The 22,714-nt window shown below is 43.4% G+C and overlaps 1 long non-coding RNA gene across 4 annotated transcripts in view; it reads left to right on the top strand.

Moving 5' to 3' along the window:
- Positions 1 to 22,714, top strand: part of LOC134738859 (uncharacterized) — a 160,029-nt gene that overhangs the window by 92,327 nt on the left and 44,988 nt on the right. For 2 of the 4 annotated variants that reach the window (XR_010125022.1, XR_010125025.1), the window contains exon 2: positions 4,583 to 4,655. This is a non-coding gene — a long non-coding RNA (uncharacterized LOC134738859). Of the gene's footprint in view, positions 1 to 4,582; positions 4,656 to 18,869; positions 18,934 to 19,536; positions 19,677 to 22,714 lie in introns of those variants that run through there. The other 2 variants (XR_010125023.1, XR_010125024.1) reach the window with 2 other exon arrangements.

A 22,714-nucleotide genomic window follows, 5' to 3' on the forward strand; every position in this document is an offset into this window, starting at 1 on the left:
GGGCGGGTGGGGGTGAGTTGTGTTCTGGGAGCAAAGAGCAATAACACCCCCCTTCTCCCCGCAAGCACACAGGAGAGGTCTGTCTTCCCAAAAGACAGCTGGGGGTAGGTGGCCACATCCCGGATGATGCCTGTGTGTGACCATCACACGCGCTCTGAGCCCCCCGGGGTGCAGCGGGCAGGCAGGTCACAGGGTGCCTGGCTGATTCCCGGGGAGGCTGTGGGCCCTCAGGCAGCCACTGTTCTGTGTCAGCGCTAGGCTTGGCCTGGGATGCCCCAGAGAACAGGACAGATGGAGCAGGGGCGGGCATTTAGGGAGCAGTGACAGAAAGAGTTGATGAGGATGGAGGGAGGTCACGAGGGGAAAGCGCCCAGTGTGGCGTCTCGTGCACCAGCGCTGCCCTGGGAGATGCCTTTAGCTGGGCCCAGGGAAGTAGCAGGTGTGTGGGGCAGGAGCTACCTGCAGAGGGAGTGGTGTTAGGTTGGTGGCCGCCAGGTCAGGGAGGAGCTGACAGAGTCCGTGTGGGGAGCATGGAGAGCGCGCTGAGGACTTCGGCCGATGTGATCCTGGTGAGGGTGGACTCTGCTGGGCTGTGGGTTCCGCTGAGGGAGGTTGGCATACCCTGGGAAGGCTCCAGGCTGGGAGGGACCCTGTCGCCCTCTGGCGGACAGGGAGGGAAGTGTGAACGGCAGCAATCCCAGGCCAGGCTCCATGTTTTATTCCACGTGGATCTGCACACCTCACACGAGGTCACACATATGTTATGTTACAGCTCCATCACCTTCCAGCCCCGTGAGTCCCAATTTCTGTGGCTCTATGTTCACTGTTCTCCCTCTTTCACAATCAGATGTCCCAAATGCAGATTTTTGTCACCTTCTGTGAGTTTGTGTTTGTGTGTAGTAGGCGGCACTGTGTATACCCTGGGGGCAGTGATGTCTGGGGCTGAGCACTGCACATGGGCTTGGGAGCAGAAGAGGGAGCAGCAGGGTGGGAAGATCAAGGTCAGGGGGCAGGGACAAGTCATTTTCATTTTCTCACTCCCAGCGACCAGAACCCAGGATTCTGACTCCAGGGCACAGTACCACACCCTGCTGGTGTCCCTGGATGTCATGATGCTCATAGTGTCATGTTGCCTTGGCATTATTTTTTAAGGTGTAAGTTTATTTGCCTCAAATCAGAGGCAGGGCTTGGTCACCATGGCAGTTTTCAATACTGTATCTGGTTCAAGTGGCTCCAGTTGGTGGCCAGAGGTAAAATCTTAGAGGCATCTCTCCTGCTTGGTGTGCTGGGCTCCCCTCTCTGCAGCTGCTTCTTTAAACTGATAATTCTGACATTCGCCCTCACATTTAAAGTGGCCACCTCTCAGTCACAGCTTGAGCTCCTGGTCCCAGTGTTTGCTGCTTGCTTTCAACACATCCATTAAAGCTCCCTGCTGGAAACCTGTCAGATAACACCCTGGACTTAATAAAGCCATTGGCTTACCGGTCTCTTCTCTCCTCCCTGCCTGGGCTCACTGACCACTGTGTCTGTGTCTCCAGGTGTGCCGAGTGCTCCCTAGTGTCTGTAAGTAGTAAAAATACTTACATTTTCACATTGTGGTTGTATCATTGTAGCCTCACATGCCATACAGGGCCTGACATTGAGGCTGCCCTATGGGACCTCTGCTGGTTGAGCCCCTGCTGGAGCTCTTGTTTTGGGGCCTCTGGTTCTCCTGGGGACAGGAGCTTCCAGCTAACTTGATTGAAAAACTGATGCCTTTCATTGAAACACTGGATCAGATGATGTATTCATGGGCTTCAGCTGCCATAACAAACACCTTAGCCTGGGTGAATTAAATAATAGAAATCTATTTTTCACAGTTCTGTGAATAATGTGCTATTTTAACCACTTTAAAATGCACAATCAAGTGAAATTAACCACATACACAGTGTTAAATTACCATCACCACTATTTTTCCTAGAAAATTTTTATCATTTTAAACTGAAACTTTGTATCTTTTAAACAATAACTCCCTGTGTGTTCCACCCTAGACCTTGATCATCTCTACTCTGTCTCTTTGATTTTCCTATTCTTGATGTTTCATATAAATGGAATTATACAATTATGTTATTTTGTTTCTGACAGATTTCACTTAGCATAATATTTCCAAAGTCCATGCATGTTCCAGCGGGTGTCAGAGCTTCATTCCTCTTTATGACAGATTAATATTCTGTTGTTTGTGTCACCATATTTATTTATTCATGTGTTGATAAGCACTTGGATTGTTTTCATATTTTATCTTTTGTGAATAATGCTGCAATCAACATTCCCATGCAAGTACCTGTTTGAGTCCCTGGATTTAATTCTTTGGGTATATACCTAGGAATGGATGTTGTTTCAAATGAGAATTCTGTGATCAGTTTTTTGAGGAACAGCAAAACTCTTTCTCCTAGTGGCTGTACCTTTTTATATTCTCACCAGCAATGTATGAAGATTCCAAATTCTACATAATGCTGCTACTTGTTATTTAACATTTTAAAAGAATGGTAGCCAGGTTTGTAGGTGTGATGTGGTGTCTCATTGCAGCTTTGACTTTGTATTTTCCTACTGACTATTGATGTTAAGTGTCTTTTCATGTCCTTCTTGACTATTTGTATACCTTCTTTGAAGAAATGTATATTTGAGTCTTCTGCCCATTTATAAATTGGATGGTTTGTCCTTTTGTTATTGAGTTGTAGCTAGTCCTTTATATTATCTGGACATGAAAACTGCCTATATGTGCTTTGCAAATATTTTCTCTCATTCTGTGTCTATTAATTATTTTCTTGATAATTTCCTTTGATGCACAAAAGGCTCACATCTTGATAAAGCCCAATTTATCTTTTTTTCTTGTTTCTCATGCTTTTGTATCATATCTAAGAATCCATGGGACATTTGAGGTCATCAATATGTACCTCTGTGTCTATTTTAAGATGTTTTTATGGTTATAGGTCTTATATTTAACTCACTGATCAATTTTTTAGAGAATTGTTTGATATGGTGGGAGCTAGAGTTATCTAAATTCACTGTTTTGCATGTGATTATCTAGTTGTTTCTGCACTATCATTTGAAAGGAGAATTGTTCCTCCATTAAATTGTCTTGGCACCCTCTTCAAAGAGTAATTGACCATATGTGTGAGGGTTTATTTCTAGACTCTCAATTCTATCCCATTTGTCTTTATGTCCATTCTTTTGCCAACAGCTTCTGTTTTAATAATTTTACTACTTTGTGAGGTTTCAAAAAAGAAAGTTCAAGTCCTACAATTTATTTTGGCAAGATTGTTTTGGCTATTCAGGGGTACTTTTTTGAAAGGTGGGGAGGCCCATGTTTCACAATTGGGAAAGCCTTTTCTGTCTTCTTCTGGGGGAAATTTGGGAGAACCTTTTAAGAAACTTTATCTAAGTAGGTAAACTGTCACCACTTTATTTGCTGAAATGCTACGTTAAAGCGTGCGTTGCCTCTTGTGGAAGAATTGTGAGACCCTGGAAGCACCTGCCCATCTGGTGAGAGACACTGAATTCCACGATGAGGGGCAGAGAGGACATTGTTTTGGGATACAGTGTTGTTGGGGGAGTTGTATACATCTCTACTTCTTTGTCTCTGTACAGTGGGTGTAGGGACCAGCCCCACAGGGTCAGTGGGTTTTTCTCCCCATGTGTGGAGACAAGAGATTGTAGAAATAAAGACACAAGACAAAGAGATAAAAGACAGCTGGGCCCAAGGGGACTACTACCACCAAGATGCGGAGATCGGTAGTGGCCCTGAATGCCAGGCTGTGCTGATATTTATTGGATACAAGACAAAGGAGCAGGATAAGGAGTGTGAGCCATCTCCAATGACAGGTAAGGTCACGTGGGTCATGTGTTCACTGGACAGGGGGCCCTTCCCTGCCTGGCAGCCGAGGCAGAGAGCAAGAGGAGAAAGAGAGAGAGAGCTTACACCATTATTTCTGCTTATTACAGACTTTAAATACTTTCACTAATTTGCTACTGCTAACTAAATGGCAGAGCCAGGTGTACAGGATGGAACATGAAGGCAGACTAGGAGTGTGACCACTGAAGCACAGCATCACAGGGAGACGGTTAGGCCTCTGGATAACTGTGGGTCAACCTCACTAATGTCAAGCCCTCCACAAGAGGTGGAGGAGTAGAGTCTTCTCTAAACTCCCCCAGGGAAAGGGAGACTCCCTTTCGTGGTCTGCTAAGTAGCGGGTGTTTTTCCTTGACACTGAGGCTACCGCTACATCATAGTTCACTTGGCAACCAGCATCTTCCCAGATGCCGGTGTTACCGCTAGTCATAGGAGCCCTCTAGTGGCCCTGTCTGGGCATAACAGAAGGCTCGTACTCCTGTCTTCCGGTCACTTCTCACTATGTCTCCTCAGCTCCTATCTCTGTATGGCCTGGCTTTTCCTAGGTTATGATTATAGAGCGATGATTATTATAATATTGGAATAAAGAGTAATTGCTACCAACTAATGATTAATGATATTCATATATAATCATATCTAAGATCTATATCTGGTATAACTATTATTCTTTTCTATTTTATTATACTGGAACAGCTCGAGCCCTCTGTCTCTTGCCTCGGCACCTGGGTGGCTTGCCGCCCACAAGTGGGCATCTCCATTGCACACAGTAAGTTTTGAAATCCTTGTTTATCCTCTGGGGTCTGGGTCTTGGCTTACCTGTTAGCTGCAGCTGAAAGAGGTGTCTGCTGAAGCAGTGACACCTGTGGGGAGAAGAAGGGTTCAGCAGAATGACAGTAGCTGGGACTCAGAGAAGCCAGGAAAGTCTGACTCTTAGAAACTGTGGGTCAGCAGATGGGTGTCCTCAGGGGTAAATGGGCCATGCCGGTAGCCACTGCAGTGGACTGGAAGAAGGTAAGAGATGCTGGGTATCCCATGGTCTCTCTCAGCTCTGCAGCTGAAGATTTGGGCCCTGAGCTGCTAAGGCCCTGCAGTAGGGGAAGGGTATACAGGAATGGCTGCATATCAGGACCAAGTCCATGTCATCTTCTTAGGCATTGTTACTGCAGATGGAGGATTCTGATCAGAGACATGGCCTGGACACATGGGAGGGCCCACCCCATTCTTTTAAAATTATTTTAAGAGGACAGTATCAGCAAATGTGGTACATGTTTTATTCTGCTAGAATCAGTATTACTGTCACGTTTTACAATGTATGTCTTAGGAAATGGCGAGAGTCATCCACACAATGTGCATTTAAAGGGGACTCTACTATAATTTCAGCTTTCCTACTCTTTATAGAAACCATCTTCTCTGCAAACACACAGACAATGTCTCTGTGTTCACTTCTATTGGGAGCCCTGTATGCAAGGTGGAGAGAGCCATATTTCCCTTGAGATGATATGTAAAAGTTTGAGGTTGAGATGACATATCTGACACTCTGTTGTTACCCTCAGAAGCTACTACATGTGAAATTCTAATGACTGCATTATCCTGCCAAGTGAAAGAGGCAGGCATGAACAAGGACAGTTAAGATGGGTGAGAGCCTCATCATGATGGGGAGTCTTGTTCTGACATCTTGGGAAAAACTGTCCATGGCGTGAAGTCATCAACTTATTGTCCTGGTTTACAGTTTGAGCGTCTGTTGTTATGGTGTTGAACATTTTGGTGAGTTCTGAGTGGCTCACGCTTCAGGTACAGGGGTTTTCCCATGAAATTTACATTGAGTTGTCCACCTCCAGCTGATAGTCTGGAACAGAGTGGGTCTTGCTCTTAGAGATTCCATGGGAGAAAATGGAATTGGAGGAACTAGTAGAATTCAGGGTAATGTCCATTCTACAGGTGGATAATAAAAACACAGAAACAATGAACAGAGCTGCAATCTCATAACAGGTGTACTACAGTTTTTATTTTCCACATAATTTTTCTCTCTATGGGCATCTCTAGTTTTACCAATGATAATTTCAGTAGAATAAGTTTGTTTGCATAATAGGTTGAGTTTCTTCAAACGTGGTCTGATTCTTTACATAAGTGCAGCAAGAGTAGCAATGGACCATGTAGGCTGTCTTTTAAAATTTTCTTTGCTCTAAGTTTTTATAAGGAATCTCAGATTAAACTTTCACAAACCTCTTGAGATTAGGAAGCCAAAACAAGGCTGACTTCAGACTTTGCCTGCAGTTCATACTGGTTCATTCTATCTATACTCTTAAATATAACATCCCGGTCAAAGCCTTGGTAATATAACCAATGATTTCAAATGTGTCCTGTTACAAAGAGAGCAGATTGTTACTGTACTTGTGCAAACATGTGTATTACCATAAACATATCAATACTCATGAATAGTTGCCCAATTCTGGGGAAGTCAGGTAGACAGCAAAAGTAAATGTTTCAATTATCATTCCCAGAAGTATAGTTTATTGAACTGCTATAAGCTATAGATAGATTAAAAGAAAAAAATTCCATAAATCTAGAAAACAAACCATTTAAAGAATCAGCAAATTTTCAAATAAAAATTATAAAAACATTATCCTCATTATTATCAATTGTTTCAATGAAATAAATGTTTTTCCTGCTTGGTAGGCTGGGAATTTTATGAAGATATCACCCTGTTTGTTAAAGTTTTGGAAGTTCTTTGACAGTCCAGTGGTATAATCTGAAAGTTATCAGAAACTTCTATTAAAGAGTACTTGTCAGCATCTTTTCCATAAATCTCCTTGAAAAGGAAGGAATTTTGGACTGTAGCTGATTGGAAATGCTTTGAGAAAGAATAAAAACAATGTCTGTGAATGACAAAGATTTTAAATGACTATGGTTAAAACTCTGATGAGAATTCATTATGATAACACAGCTCACATAAAAACTTAGTTACTTCTGTGGTATATGACATTATGGCTGATGGCATATTTAATTTCTAGGAATCTCATACAATTTCTGGAACAATCATATCACTAACATATCCATAAATATAACATAGAGAAGGTTTAGCATCCTTTATCACTTATGATTTGAAAATGCTTTTCATATAATTTTACATATCAAATAAAGTGTCTTTTCCATGCAGCTTGTGTTTCTCAACAGGATTACTGAGATCTTGGTGGAGGCCATTAATGAATAGGGCCAAGAAAGTATAGGCTTATATATGCTTGAAAAATTTCCCTAGATAATTCCAATACTCCCAGTTAATAATCATTAATTTAGGTCCAAATTTTACCTATTAGAACAGCTGTTCTTTATCCTGGTTACACATTAGTAGCATCTGGGAAGACTTAAAAATTATCAATGCCTGCCAGGTGCGGTGGCTCATGCCTGTAATCCCAGCACTTTGGGAGGCTGAGGCAGGTGGATCATGAGGTCAGGAGATCGAGACCATCCTGGCTAACACGGTGAAACCCTGTCTCTACTAAAAATACAAAAAAAATTAGCCAGGCATGGGGGTGGGTGCCTGTAGTCCCAGCTACTCGGGAGGCTGAGGCAGGAGAATGGAGTGAACATGGGAGGTGGAGTTTGCAGTGAGCCAAGATGGTGCCACTGCACTCCAGCCTGGGCAACAGAGTGAGACTCTGTCTCAAAAAAAAAAAATTACCAATGCCTGAGTCTCACTTTAGACCATTAAATTGGATCCTCTGGGTGGGGCTCGGGCATCCATTTAAAAAAAATGCTTTCTGGTGATTCCAATGTGAAGCTATATTTCCCATCAGATTTCTCTGATTTCTTATGGCATTCACTTTTTTTCTATTTTAGTATAATAATTATTTTTCGGGTCTGATCGTCTATCTTAGGCTTTATGTTCCTTGGGGTAGAAACCTTGCCTTCTTCATTTCTGTATCTTTCATGAACATATGAGTTGGTCATCAGGAAAAGGTTTTCAATCACATGTAGGTTGTGTTCTGAGTCTCAGGTTTACATATTAATGCTGGAGTCATTGTTCTCCGGGAGGTCAGAGGTTGCTTGTGATGAAGGGTATCGGTACGCCCGTAATGCAGATGGTAGATGGGAGATCACCCTGTTTTTAGTCACAGCATTGGAACTAAGCATTCTATGTGTATATCAGGTGGAAGGGAAGGGATGTGTAGAAAGACAGATTTAATTAGAATGGAGGAATTATACTAGGGAATAGAGGAAATGGAAGCAACAAAAATTAGTAAAGAGAAGAAATGTGAACTTATCAAATAGGCAATAGTAGATCCCTGAAGATTTTTGAATAGGCGAGTTAACTAGAATTTAGGAAGGTAATAAGGCAGTCACACACAAGGAAGATTTCAAAGACTGGAGATAAGTCAAGCAGTACCTCTAGCAGTTGTTGAGGTTGTGGGAATGGAGAGAATGACACAAGTGAGAGATGTTTAAAAAAAAAAAAGGATCAAGAGGGTTTTATAAGATATTGAATCTGGGAAACAAATAAGCAGAGGTTGAGGATAATCATTTGTAGCAGACAATGGGGTACAGGGAGCATGAAGAACAGGGGAGAAGAGACCTGCAGGAATAAGTGCTGAGAAGCAGGAGTTTAGTGGGAGGAGGAGGAGGAGATCCAGTCCCAGATACAGGCAAAGAAGTCCTTTCCCTCTCCCAAGCATGGCAGTCAGCCCTGCAGGAAACTGGACAAAAGGAAAGGTCATCATGCCTGCCAGTCTTCCTGAAATAAACTACACCAGGGCTGCTAGATCAGAGCCGCACTGGCCAGTACCCCAATCATGATGCTGACAGTGGCTGTACCTGAAAGGCCAGGAGACCTTCCTTGTACTGAAGTATCTGTCATGGAAAGAAAAGAAGAGAAGGAATAAAGGTGATGTTGTTTTACTGTGTGGTACCTTAGGAACCATCACGAAGTATGAGGTAGTTTCTACTTCTTCCTTCAGGGATTATTTTGGGGGAGGGTTACTGGTAGATGATTAGCCAACTGTATTATTGCAGTTTTTTTCTCTCTCAATGTGTTTCTAGGTTAGTGATCAGTCTTCTGTCAATTTCATCCTGACCATACTGCACTCAGAAATTGTTCAGGGCTTTATGATGTGAGAAAGGCTGACTGTTATTTTCTGTGTCATTAGAACTTTCTACCCCTTCATGGTTGCATCTTTTTCTCAGTGTCTCAGTTGTGGTAGGCATGAATAAGACTGTCAAGTCTCCAAGGCAGCTTGTGTTTCTCAAGAGGATTATGAGTTCTTGGTGGAGACCATTAATGAATAGTGCCGAGAAAGTATAGGCTTATGTATGTTGAAAAATTTTCCTAGGTAATTCCAATACTCCCAGCTAATAATTGATTAATCCATAATCAATTGACTTGATTGACAGAAGGCCCAGATCAGTGCATTCCAAATTGACAACCTACTTTGCTTAGAGTCCTCACTTTCCTGAAGCTCCCAGCAGGGATATGAAAGCAATCCCAGTTCTGTGAGTCTCTGTTTTACTCTCTTGGGTGACTGGTGGGAGGACTCCCTGTCAGCCTTTCCATGCTCTCTTTGAACTGAAGCTAAATCTTCTTTCTCTTTCTCCCTCACAGGAATCAGATTTGCATAGTGGTCCCAAGGCTCTCCCAGACTTTTTTCATGCCTGCCCCACTTTCCCTCACAGACATTTTTCCTAATAAATTATCCTGTATGTCTAATCCATCTTGAATGCATCTCAGTGGGTATAAACTAACATACCAGGCTTGGTTTTTTTGCACTTAGCTTTTTTCTCTCTCTCCCACATGTAGCCAGTAACTATGTCCTAGTGTTTTATGTGTTACCTCTTTTTTCATGTGTATAGGAAAAATATATATATTTCCGTACACTTATTTATATATAATATATAACAAAATATATAGTAATATAAAATGTATAATAATGTAAAACATATAAACATTTCCATATATGTATATGGAAAAAGAGGTAACACATAAAACACCGGGACATTTATACCTAATAAAATTGACATATTTTATATATATATACGTATGGTGTCTGGTAGTCTTACCCTCTCTATAAATACACACTTTGTGTCACTGCCCCTTCCCTCCCATGCAGAGCTCCCATGGCCAAATCTCCTATTTCTCCAAGTGTGTGACACTCACTGTCTTCTGTGCCGTGTCCCATGTGCTGTGTCCACAGCCTCCTAGTGTTTTATGTGTTACCTCTTTTTCTATGTATACATATGGAAAAAGCATATACATATTTATCTCCATATATTTATTTATATACAATATATAATCTAAAAGTATATATATACAATGATTTAAAATATATACATATTTCCATATATATGAAAAAAGTAACACATAAAACATTAGGCCATTTATATATAAAATTCACATATGTAATATAAATGCCAATTTTATCATATATAAATGATAAGAATATACACGATAGACTTATCATATATAAGGTGAATTTGGAATGCCCTGACCTGGGCCCTCTGTCAGTCAAGTCCCTGCCATGGAGGCCATTCATGGCTGCCACAACTGAGACACCAGGAGAAAGATGCAACTATGAAAAGGTGAAAAGTTCTAAAGTCATAGAAAATAGCAATCAGCCTTTCTCACATCCTAAAACCTTCAAAAATATCTGAGTGTAGCATGTCCAGGATGGAATGAAAAACCTCAATCTTGAAAAGGAAAAAGGAAGCTGGAGGACTCACACTTTCAGATTTCAGCATCTACTGCAAAGCTACAGTAATCAGTACAGTGTGGTACTGGCATAAAGGAGGACATAGAAACTAATGGCATAGAATAGAGAACCGAGAAACAAAGCTTGCATATATGGCCAAATGATTTTTGTCAAGAGTGCCAAGACCATTCCATGGGGAAAGGACAGTCTTTTTAACATGTGATACTGGGAAAGCTGGCTATCCATGGACAAGTATGAGTTGACCCTTTACCTCACACCATATACAAAAAAATGAACACACAATGGATCAAAGACTTAAATGGAAGAGTGAAGAATACCAAACTCTTAGAAGAAAACATACAGAAAAAGCTTCATGATATTGAATTTCATTATGATTTATTAGTTATAACTACGAAAGCATAGGCAACCAAAAAGGGATAAATTGGACTTCATGAAAATTAAAAACTTTTATATATCAAAGGCCATTATCAAGAATGTAAAAAGGCAAACTATGACATGGGGAAAATATCTGCAAATCATATATCTGATAAGGGATTAATTTCCAGAATACATGAAGAACACTACAAACCAAAAATAGCAAAAATCCAAAAACCCAATAAAAAATGGACAAAAGACTAAAATAGAGATTTTATTAAAGAAGATATACAAATGGTCAATGAGGACATGCAAGGATTCCCAATATTAATACTTAGAGATATGCAAATCAAAACTGCAGTGATACATGACCTCACACACATTAGGGTGGCTTTGATAAAAACAACATGAACAACAACATCACAAAACAAATGTTTTTGTGTACGTGGGAAAATTGAAGCTCTTAGCGTATTGCTGATGGCAATAGGAAATGTTATAGCCACTGTGGAAAAATGACATGGCACAGCCAGCTCACACCTGTAATCCTAGCACTTCGGGAGGCCAAGATGGGTGGATCTCTTGAGGTCAGGAGTTTGAGACCAGTCTGGCAAGCGTGGCAAAACCCCGTCTCTACTAAAAATACAAAAATTAGCTGGGTATGGTGGCATGCACCTGTAATCCCAGCTACTTGGGAGGCTGAGGCACGAGAATTGCTTGGACCTGGGAGGTGGAGGTTGCAGTCAGCCAAGATTGTGCCATTGCACTCCAGTCTGTGTGACAGAGCAAGACCCTGTCTCAACATCAACAACAACAGGAAAGAAAATGGTATGTCAGTTTCTTTAAAAAATTAAAGAATTACCACTTGAACCAGCAATTCTACTTCCAGACATACACCCAAAAGTACTGAAAAAAATTTGAACAGATATTTGTACACTGATGTTCACAGCAGCATCACTCACAATAGCCAATGGGTGGAAACAACCGAAAAGTCTATTGAAAGATAAGTGGATGAACAAAAAGATATATCCATGCTTTGGAATGTTCTTCAATCTTCAAGGGATAAAATTTTGACACATGGTGCAAAATGGATGAACCTTGAAGACGTTATGCGAAGTGAAATAAGCCAGACACAAAAGGATAATTATTATATACTCCCATTTATGTAAGATAGTTAGAATAGTCAATTACATAGAGAGAGAAATTAGAATGCTGGTTACCAGGGGTTAAGGGGAGAAGGAATGACAGTTATCATTTATTGGGCACTGAGATTTAGTATAGTAGGATAAAAAAATCTCTGGAAATGGATAGTGTTGATAGTTACACAACACTAAATTTCACGCTTAGAAACAGTTAATGGTAAGTCTTAGATATAAAGTGTCTAGTACGCTTACCCTCTCTATAAATATACACTTTTTGTCACTGTTCCTTCCCTGCCAGAGAGAGCTTCTGTGAGTTAATCTCCCTATTTCTCCAAGTGTGTGTCACTCACTTTCGTCTGTGGTGTGTTCCATGTGCTGTGTCCACAGTCTCAGACAGGCAGTGACTTCAGAGCCAGGACACAGCCCTATTCCCATTTTTTAAAGCCTTACCCCATGGGAGGCTTGGCTTCTACTGGCAGCTCGATTTAGCCAGATTCAGAACCGGCCACCCAGGCACCTTATCCACATGCCCTGGCCTCAGCCCAGGTGGAGTCAGGGCAAGGTTGGTCTCTGGGCGAGCCCACAGCAATGCAGGGAGCAGAGTCTGAGCTGCTTCTCCCTCACCCAAGGGGCTTCCTCCTCTCCTTTGGGAAAAAGTGTGGGCTTGTTTTGAAGCCTCTGATGTTCATTGCAGCTCATGGAGTACACACACACAGGCACACACACAAAGGAGACAGAAGGGATGTTTTGGTGACAGAAACAGCTTGACTATGAGGACCCTCCTCTTTCTCCCTCTGTGAAGGCCCTTACACTGCATAGGGCTTGGGGCTGATAAAGCCATTTCCTTACATTTCTCAGGCTGGACCCAAGGTCATCCACCAGAAATCCGGAAAGCAAAGGGAAGAGAATCTGTAGATATGAATTGGGAGGCTTCAGGAGAAAAATTTGGGATTTACTTTTGTGCATGGGCGACAGGCTGAGAATAAAAATGTTTTCCTGACTCTTTCTTGGAAAGCCAGATAGGCTTCACCTGAAAGCATATTGCCAATGCTCCAGCTATCCACTTACCAGGGACTGTGATTTTCTTGGTTGCAAAGTTTTTGCCATTAGTGACTGGGTAATGGACATAACACAGATAGTCCCCACTATTCTCTGTAGTGACTTGGGGGATAAAGAGTTCTTGTCCTGTTTGCTGGTTATTCCCATTCAGCAGCCAAGAATGCGCTACTGATGGGTTAGAGCCCGCGAGGCAGGAGAGGTTGAGGTTTGACCCTGGATAGTAATAGGTGTCTGAAGAATAAGTTGTGGGTTCATCTGGTCCATATGGAGCAAAGAGAATAAAGTCACAGGTAATGTTATCAGCGGGAATGGGAAGCTCCTGGTCTATGAAAGGGACACAGTGTTCCTTTTTGCCAAATCACAACCCGGAAGTCCCAGCCAAACTTCCTCTGTGTTCACTGAACTAGAGGAGTCTAAGACATTCACCTGTTTCTCCCATCACAAGCTGTGGAACCAGAGTCTCCTAAGACCGGAGAAGCCCCTCCATTCCTGGGCCTACCCAGGTTTGCCTGGGGCAGGAAGTCATGGCCAGCTTGGGGGTCCAGGGGTAAGTGTCTTCATACTTGGACCTGAGAGGGACTGAGAGGCCTGGCTTCGGGTTATGTGGATTTGGGCTGGCAGCCTTGTCCATGAAGGAAAAGAGGATACTCACAGAGAACATCCAGGTGACTGGGTCACTGTGGCTGGTACTCACTGCATTCTTCCTTTGACATTCATAGAGTCCTGTGTCACTCCCTGTGACACTGAGTAGAGCAGGGATCCTGTTGTCATTGGACATCTGCTGCCTGGGACTGACTGTGAGTCTATGACCATTTACCCACTACATGTAGATTGTGCCATGAGTCTCAGGTTCACAGGTTAAGACCACAGCCTCCTCATCCTCCATGGGGTTGCTGGTGACACAGGGCTTGGGCAGATTCACTGTGCAGATAACAGAGAAGATTCCTCTGTGTGGCGCTGTGTCCAGAATTGGTGGGTTCTTGGTCTCACTGACTTCAAGAATGAAGTCGCGGACCCTCGCGGTGAGTGTTACAGCTCTTAAGGTGGCGCGTCTGGAATTTGTTCCTTCTGATGTTCGGATGTGTTCGGAGTTTCTTCCTTCTGGTGGGTTCATGGTCTTCCTTGTTCAGGAGTGAAGCTGCAGATATTCGCGGTGAGTGTTACAGCTCTTAAGGCAGCATGTCTGGAGTTGTTCATTCCTCCCGGTGGGCTCGTGGTCTCGCTGGCTTCAGGAGTAAAGCTGCAGACCTTCATGGTGAGTGTTACAACTCATAAAAGCAGTGTGAACCCAAAGAGTGAGCAGTAGCGAGATTTACTGCAAAGAGTAAAAGAACAAAGCTTCCACAATGTGGAAGGGGACCCAAGCGGGTTGCCACTGCTGGCAGGGCAGCCTGCTTTTATTCTCTTATCTGGCCCCACCCACACCCTTCTGATTGGTAGAGACGAGCGGTCTCTTTTGACAGGGTGCTGATTGGTGCGTTTACAATCCCTGAGCTAGACATAAAAGTTCTCCACCTCCCCACCAGATTAGTTAGATACAGAGTATCCACACAAAGGTTCTCCAAGTCCCCACCAGAGTAGCTAGATACAGAGTGCCGATTGGTGTAATTACAATCCCTGAGCTAGACATAAAGGTTCTCCACATCCCCACCAGACTCAGGAGCCCAGCTGGCTTCACCCAGGCACTGGGGCTGCAGATGGAGCTGCCTGCCAGTCCGGCGCCATGTGCCTGCACTCCTCAGCCCTTGGGTGGTCGATGGGACTGGGCGCCGTGGAGCAGGAGGTGGCGCTCGTCAGGGAGGCTTGAGCGGCACAGGAGCCCATGGAGGGGGTGGGAGGCTCAGGCATGGCGGGCTGCCGGTCCCGAGCCCTGCCCCGCCAGGAGGCAGCTAAGGCCGGGTAAGAAATCCAGGGCAGCGCTGGTGGGCTGGCACTGCTGGGGGACCCAGTACACCCTCCGCAGCCGCTGGCCTGGGTGCTAAGCCCGTCATTGCCCGGGGCGGCAGGGCCAGCTGGCAGCTCCGAGTGCGGGGCCCGCCAAGCCCACGCCCACCCGGAACTCCAGCTGGCCAGCAAGCGCCGCGCAGCAGCCCCGGTTCCCGCTAGCGCCTCTCCCTCCACACCTCCCTGCAAGCTGAGGGAGCCGGCTCTGGCCTTGGCCAGCCCAGAAAGGGGCTCCCACAGTGCAGCGGTGGGCTGAAGGGCTCCTCAAGTGCCACCAAAGTGGGAGCCCAGGCAGAGGAGGCGCCCAGAGCAAGCGAGGGCTGTGAGGACTGCCAGCACGATGTCACCTCTCAGCATCATTGATTTCTCCATGAGCATTTTCCAATCACAGTTGACATCTCCCACCGCTCAGCCAATCCAAGTCCTTAAAAGCCCACAGCAGGTCTGTGTATCAAAAGACAGATGGATGCATGATGATCTGAGGGCTCAGAGACCATGGGGCCACCTGCTCTGTGTGGGAGATGCACAGACTTCTGAAGTGTGAATCGAGCAGCAATGTTGGTGAAGTGTGAATTCAGCAGGGTAAAACAATTAGAGTTTGATTAACTTAGTTTAAATTGGGCAGAGTACAAGTGAGGCAGCAGTGGCTCGTGCATCTCTCCACCTGAAGAACCCCACCTTATGACAATGTTGTTATTATGAATACACAGGTGTGCATGAAACAGGCAGTAAATCAGACAGCAACCACCTGACCAGCTCCACCTGGTCCTAGGAACCACCAGTATTCCCATTACGTGTATGTAACAGCCTTTGTAGGCTACAAAATATAAAATACAACTTGAGAATATACAATATGCTATTGTCGATACAAAATATTGAATATGAAGCTGAATATGTTGTTCCACTTTTTCTCAATCTTGTTAAACTTTGATATTTCAGTTTTGGAAGTTTCTACTGACACACGCTTAAGCTAGAGATTCTTTCCTCAGCTGTGTGCAGCCTACCAGTAACCCCATGGAGGGCATTCTTTATTTCTCTTAAAGTGTTTTTAATCTCTAGCATTTCTTTTGGTTCTTTCTTAGAATAGCCATCTCTGTTTAAGTCACCCACCTATTCCTGAAAGGTGTCTCCTTTTTCCATCATAATCCTTAACCAGAGTTGTTTTAAATTTCCAGTCTGATAATTTCAACATCCCTACAACATCTGTCTCTGGTTCCGATCCTTGCTCTATCTTTTAAACTGCATTTTTTTTTTTTTTTTTTTTTTTTTTGCCATAGTCTGTCTTGTATTTTTTTGAAAACCACACATGATGTACTGGGTAAAAGGGACTTGAGTGAGCAGGCATTCAGTGACATGGTGGTGAGTGTGGGGAGGGAGGGGTTCTGTGGTTCTGGATGAGGTCTGTGTCCTGGGCTGTGAATGTCACAAGTGCCTGTTAGGTTTTTCTTTCCATTAGATGGGATATGATGACTTCAGGAGGCTGGAGTTGGATATTTCCCCTCCCCCTGGCCAGTTAAGCTCCCATCAAACCCCAGCTAATTAGGCTGCAGCAAAATACTTTCTCTTAAATGTAGGTCTTACCAAGAAGAATATAATTCACTGACAACTTTCTAAGTGTTTTTTTCCCTTCTTCCTACAAGAAGGACGCAGGGATTCTTTTTGGATATTGACTATGAGAACCTGGTAGAGCTCCAGGAGCTAAGAGTCATAAAACTGTCACCCTACTCCCAAGACTAATCCATCCACTGGTGTGTTTATCTCTGCGCTGTGTCCACACTGAGCCTCCAGAATTTCCTCAATTAGAGTTCAGGTTTTCTGACCCCAGCACTGGTTCCCGCTGGGGTTTCTGTGCCTGTGTTTCTGCTCAGGTACGGTGCTGTGCTCTGTATTTGCCTGTGGGTCTCTCCAATATGTGGGCCAGTTAGCACTGAGACCTTGCTTCTCTGGGAAATCTAAACGAGTTGTTGATTTTTCAGTTTGTTCAGCTTTTTACTTGTTGTTAGAACTGAGTGAAAAAGTTTAAGCTCCTTACATGCCTGATGGAAATTCGAAGTCTCTAGGGCATGACTGGAGGATATGAGCCCCACAACAGGTTGAGGATGGAGTCATGAGTGAAAAGGGTGAAATGAGCCCATGGGCTTTGGAAACTGCAGATCTGTCCTTCTGCCTCTGACCCCCTGGTGAGTCAATCTAGGAAGTGAAACCACCTTTGCAAAGCCTGTGATGGTGAGAGGAAGCTAGCTTGGCTGACCCCATCTCACCTCGAGCCTCAGGCTGGCTGTCCTCTCTCATTCCTGGGCATAGGCCTGGGTAAGCATGGGAGGAATTTATAGTTTAACTTTGAAGCAAGGATGATAATAGTCCCTCCCTAAAATTAGCTCCTCCTTGTCGGGGACTACCTTGGTAAATCTAAGAAAAGACCATGAATTATGGAGGGGCCCAAATTCCGCTAAAATACAGGCATAGTTTCTATAATCCCTTACTGCTCAGGAGTCATGTGTCCAGAGGTCACAAGATCTCTGACTTTCCTAGTTGCTCCTATAGATAGCAACACTATTGTAGAATCTGAGATTTATCTTTTGAGATGTTTCTCAGATTTTTGCATTCTGGCAACCAGCTGACCTCATCTAGACTCATGAGCAATGGCTCAACCAGTCATGTGGCCCCCACTCAGAGGCAGATTCAACAAATACAGACCATTTCCCCTACCCGCATCATTTTATCTCCAGCCAGTCAACAGTACTTATTCCTTAGACCTTTTCCCCTCAAAGTTTTTGAAAAACTCTAACCTCAGAGCCATTGGGGAAGCTGATTTGAGTCATAATAAACTTCTGTCCTCCTGTTTGGCAGCCTTGGGCTAAGTAAAACCATTCTTTACTACACATCACCTTCTCAACAAATTGGCTTTGCCTGTGCAGAGGGCAAGACCCTGTCAGGTGATTATAAGAATGGACGGAGGAGTCACTGATCTCTTTCAGGTGGCCTGTTTCATGAGTCAGCCTCTCAGAGGGAAAGAGCCCTGGACTGGCACACAGTGGAAGCTCGTTCTCTTGGTGACCCGGGGACATTGCCTTATTATGGAGCCTGGCAGGGTGGCTGGCTGATTTTGGTGCATTTTTCATTTACCAGAAGGCAGCACAGACCTCAGTGTGAGCAGAAAGGAAATGGAACAGTCAGCTTTGTTAGATAGGGTGTCTGGGGAAGTCCTCAGGGTGGAGGAAGCTGTGCAGGACAGGGCTAGTCAGGTAGAATGAAAGGGAGATGCACTTTTTTCACTGAACACCTTTCACACATCTCACCAACTCTGGCCTCACTGGGCTCTGCCTTTCCTCCTGAACCCTGAACCCTGATTCCTGGGAGGGAGGGAGAAAGAGTGAAGCTGGGATGTGTGCCGTCCAGGTTTCTTCCATCTCTGGAATCTTGACAGCGAGGGACCCTAATGTGTTACCTCAGAGGAGACCGTGGGAAAAAGCTGTTTCTCAGGGGTGCCTGGCTTATGAAGTGAGGGGAATTCAGACCAGGTTGGACTCGTGAACTACAGGGACCCTGTTCCATGTCAGCAACCAGCTCTTCTAGCTCAGTGTTTCTCTCTGTGGCTAATTCTTTTGTGTGATTTCTGAGCCCATGCTAGAGTCCTCCTCATGATGCCTGATGGTCAGACCTGTGTGGGGAGACTTAATGATGGGGTGGGGGTGGTCTTGTGTGTCACACAGAGTGTCCAGGTAACAGGCTTTGTGACTTTCTCTGCCCCAGCCCCACAACAAGATCTGGATAGTGGGCTGGGTCAGATAAAGTCAGAATCCATGGGGAAGGGTATGTGTCCTGGCAGTGCTGAGGTTCGTGCCTCCAGGTTAGCTCTCAGTTTCTGCAAATACATTTATGTTGTGCATGTGCTGTTTGCTGGACTGTTTCATGTCCCTAAATTCTTGAACCTGTCTGCAGATAATGGCATGAGAGGTCTGCATGGAAGTATATAAGGGCTATCTGATTAGGGTGGCTGTGTTTTACATAGTGGTTTTTTTTTTCACCAAACACTTTTCAAAAAATTGTGGTTGAGTGTATAAACACACACATACTTATATTCATTCAATGTGAATATATATTTATATAAATTTAATATGTAGATACACAGGTCTATAAATATACACACATATATTTATGCGTATGTATATGTGTATATATGTATATGTATATATGTATATGTGTGTGTTTGTGTATATATATAATGTGCCATTTTAACCACTTCACTTAAGGAGAGAGAGCGAGAAGAGAGTTTCTGCTAATACCAAATCTGGGTTAAATAAGGGTGGTCCTATTTCCTGGGGCTGGGCTTTAGCTAGATGTGTCAATTCCTGTTGGAAGTGAGCTAGAGAGGTTACATGCTTAACCAATTTAGAGACTTTCTATATGAAAATAATCTGTAAGCACATTGATAAGTTTTATCCTTTCCTAGGTGAAAAGTTTGGTGAAGGATTTTAAGGACTTCCCATTGGCTGAAGGCTGGCAAATGGAGTTTGCCATCCTCTGACTGCAGCCATTCTGAGGACTGGAAAGAATACCCTGAGAAGTGGCCTATTTTATTTCTGCAGGAAGGTACTGAGGTTTAATTTATCTTATGGAGTCTTCCTAGATTAGAAGGCTTTGAGGTGTGTTGGTGCCTTACCAGTGACTTAGCTGCCTGATCAGAGAACCTATTTCCTTTGGCTAATTCATCTGTTCCCTTTTTGATGTTCCCTATAATGTATCACTGCTATTTCTCATGGAAGAAAACTGAGGATAATAACCTGTTAATTTTTTGGTGATATTTTATAGGAAATCCATTAGTGGTAAGAAAATGCCTTTTATTTTAAATGGCAGCATGATCATGAAGAACTAAAAAAACATACTTGGAATCAGTGTAAATGTTAGCTACCTTTCCCTTGCTTAATTTAAGTGCTCTTGTAAGAACTATTGGTTTAGCTGATTGAGCACCTGCACCTGAAGAGAGATGTTATTTAGAGTGACTACTGCTTATCCTACCTTACGTATTTCTTGCTTTACCAGCTGTTTGTTAGCTAAGAGCTCCCTCTAGACGAAAGTAATTTTGCCACATTAAGTGGGGGTGTAAACCATTTTTTCCTGGGGTTAATTTGGAGGCTTTTCTGACTATTAGAGCTATTGTGACAGTAGTTTGGAAGCAGGTGTAAACAATAGGTGCTCCTAACTGCAAATAAGAGGTTGAGAAAAATATTGGATTAGAATTTTTCCTGAGACACCCCTTATGGTTGTGCTACGGGAAGAGGGGAGGCCTGGATAAGAAAGGAGAAAAGTGAGAGACTGGATCTAGTGGTTAGAAGGAGATCTAATTTCCTTCCTATAATTTCCAGAATCACCTGTGTCTCCTGTGCTGTAATGGCAGTTTGAGCTGCTGGAGCCAGGGGTTTGAACCCCAGGACCCATCAGTCCTGCTGGACCACTGTGAGACTGGTTCTGAACCCAGTGACCTCCACCTGTGGTAGCAGTTGCATCTCCAGTGGTCTCCACCACAGGCTGGACAGGGTCAAGGTGGCTTCCTCTTGCTGTTTTGGGATCCTGGACTTTGCAACTCTGCAAAGCAGCTACTAGAGGCTTTGTCCTTCTCTTGAGCTTTCTCTCTTTCTTCTGGGCCTTCTCCTGGTCCGTATTATAAAAGACTGAAGTGGCTACCCTCAGAAGGTTTTCCAAGATGCTATCTGCTACTATAGCTTGGCTTTTATAGGTTCCTTCTAATATTGGGAGCTTTCTGTATAATAAACTTATCTTTTAGAACGGGCTGTTGCTTGACTGAATCAGGAGATAAAAAGGTGTGTGCTAATAGTGCCCCTCTCAACCTATCCATAAAGGCTGCAGGTTTTTCATCTGGCTTTGAGTCTATCATAGACAGTTTAGAGGAATTAAGAGATCTGGCCTTAGTTTTTCTTTTCCATTAATCTGCAGAGCTATTGGGGTTTCTTTTTTTGTTTATTATTATTATACTTTAGGTTTTATGGTACATGTGCGCAATGTGCAGGTAAGTTACATAAGTATACATGTGCCATGCTGGTGCGCTGCACCCACTAACTCGTCATCTAGCATTAGGTATATCTCCCAATGCTATCCCTCCCCCCTCCCCCCACCCCACAACAGTCCCCGAAGTGTGATGTTCCCCTTCCTGTGTCCACGTGTTCTCATTGTTCAATTCCCACCTATGAGTGAGAATATGCGGTGTTTGGTTTTTTGTTCTTGCGATAGTTTACTGAGAATGATGATTTTCAATTTCATCCATGTCCCTACAAAGGACATGAACTCATCATTTTTTATGGCTGCATAGTATTCCATGGTGTATATGTGCCACATTTTCTTAATCCAGTCTATCATTGTTGGACATTTGGGTTGGTTCCAAGTCTTTGCTATTGTGAATAATGCCACAATAAACATACGTGTGCATGTGTCTTTATAGCAGCATGATTTATAGTCCTTTGGGTATATACCCAGTAATGGGATGGCTGGGTTGAATGCAATTTCTAGTTCTAGATCCCTGAGGAATCGCCACACTGACTTCCACAACGGTTGAACTAGTTTACAGTCCCACCAACAGAGTAAAAGTGTTCCTATTTCTCCAAATCCTCTCCAGCACCTGTTGTTTCCTGACTTTTTAATGATTGCCATTCTAACTGGTGTGAGATGGTATCTCATTGTGGTTTTGATTTGCATTTCTCTGATGACCAGTGATGGTGAGCATTTTTTCATGTGTTTTTTGGCTGCATAAATGTCTTCTGAGAAGTGTCTGTTCATGTCCTTTGCCCACTTTTTGATGGGGTTGTTTGTTTTTTTCTTGTAAATTTGTTGGAGTTCATTGTAGATTCTGGATATTAGCCCTTTGTCAGATGAGTAGGTTGTGAAAATTTTCTCCCATTTTGTAGGTTGCCTGTTCACTCTGATGGTAGTTTCCTTTGCTGTGCAGAAGCTCTTTAGTTTAATTAGATCCTATTTGTCAATTTTGGCTTTTGTTGCCATTGCTTTTGGTGTTTTAGACATGAAGTCCTTGCCCATGCCTATGTCCTGAATGGTAATGCCTAGGTTTTCTTCTAGGGTTTTTATGGTTTTAGGTCTAACATTTAAGTCTTTAATCCATCTTGAATTGATTTTTGTATAAGGTGTAAGGAAGGGATCCAGTTTCAGCTTTCTACATATGGCTAGCCAGTTTTCCCAGCACCATTTATTAAATAGGGAATCCTTTCCCCATTGCTTGTTTTTCTCAGGTTTGTCAAAGATCAGATAGTTGTAGATATGTGGCATTATTTCTGATGGCTCTGTTCTGTTCCATTGATCTATATCTCTGTTTTGGTACCAGTACCATGCTGTTTTGGTTACTGTAGCCTTGTAGTATAGTGTGAAGTCAGGTAGTGTGATGCCTCCAGCTTTGTTCTTTTGGCTTAGGATTGACTTGGTGATGCGGGCTCTTTTTTGGTTCCATATGAACTTTAAAGTAGTTTTTTCCAATTCTGTGAAGAAAGTCATTGGTAGCTTGATGGGGATGGCACTGAATCTGTAAATTACCTTGGGAAGGATGGCCATTTTCATGATAGTGATTCTTCCTACCCATGAGCATGGAATGTTCTTCCATTTGTTTG

The sequence above is a fragment of the Pongo pygmaeus genome, chromosome 20, assembly GCF_028885625.2.
Source record: "Pongo pygmaeus isolate AG05252 chromosome 20, NHGRI_mPonPyg2-v2.0_pri, whole genome shotgun sequence".
NCBI classification, from domain to species: Eukaryota; Metazoa; Chordata; class Mammalia; order Primates; family Hominidae; genus Pongo; species Pongo pygmaeus.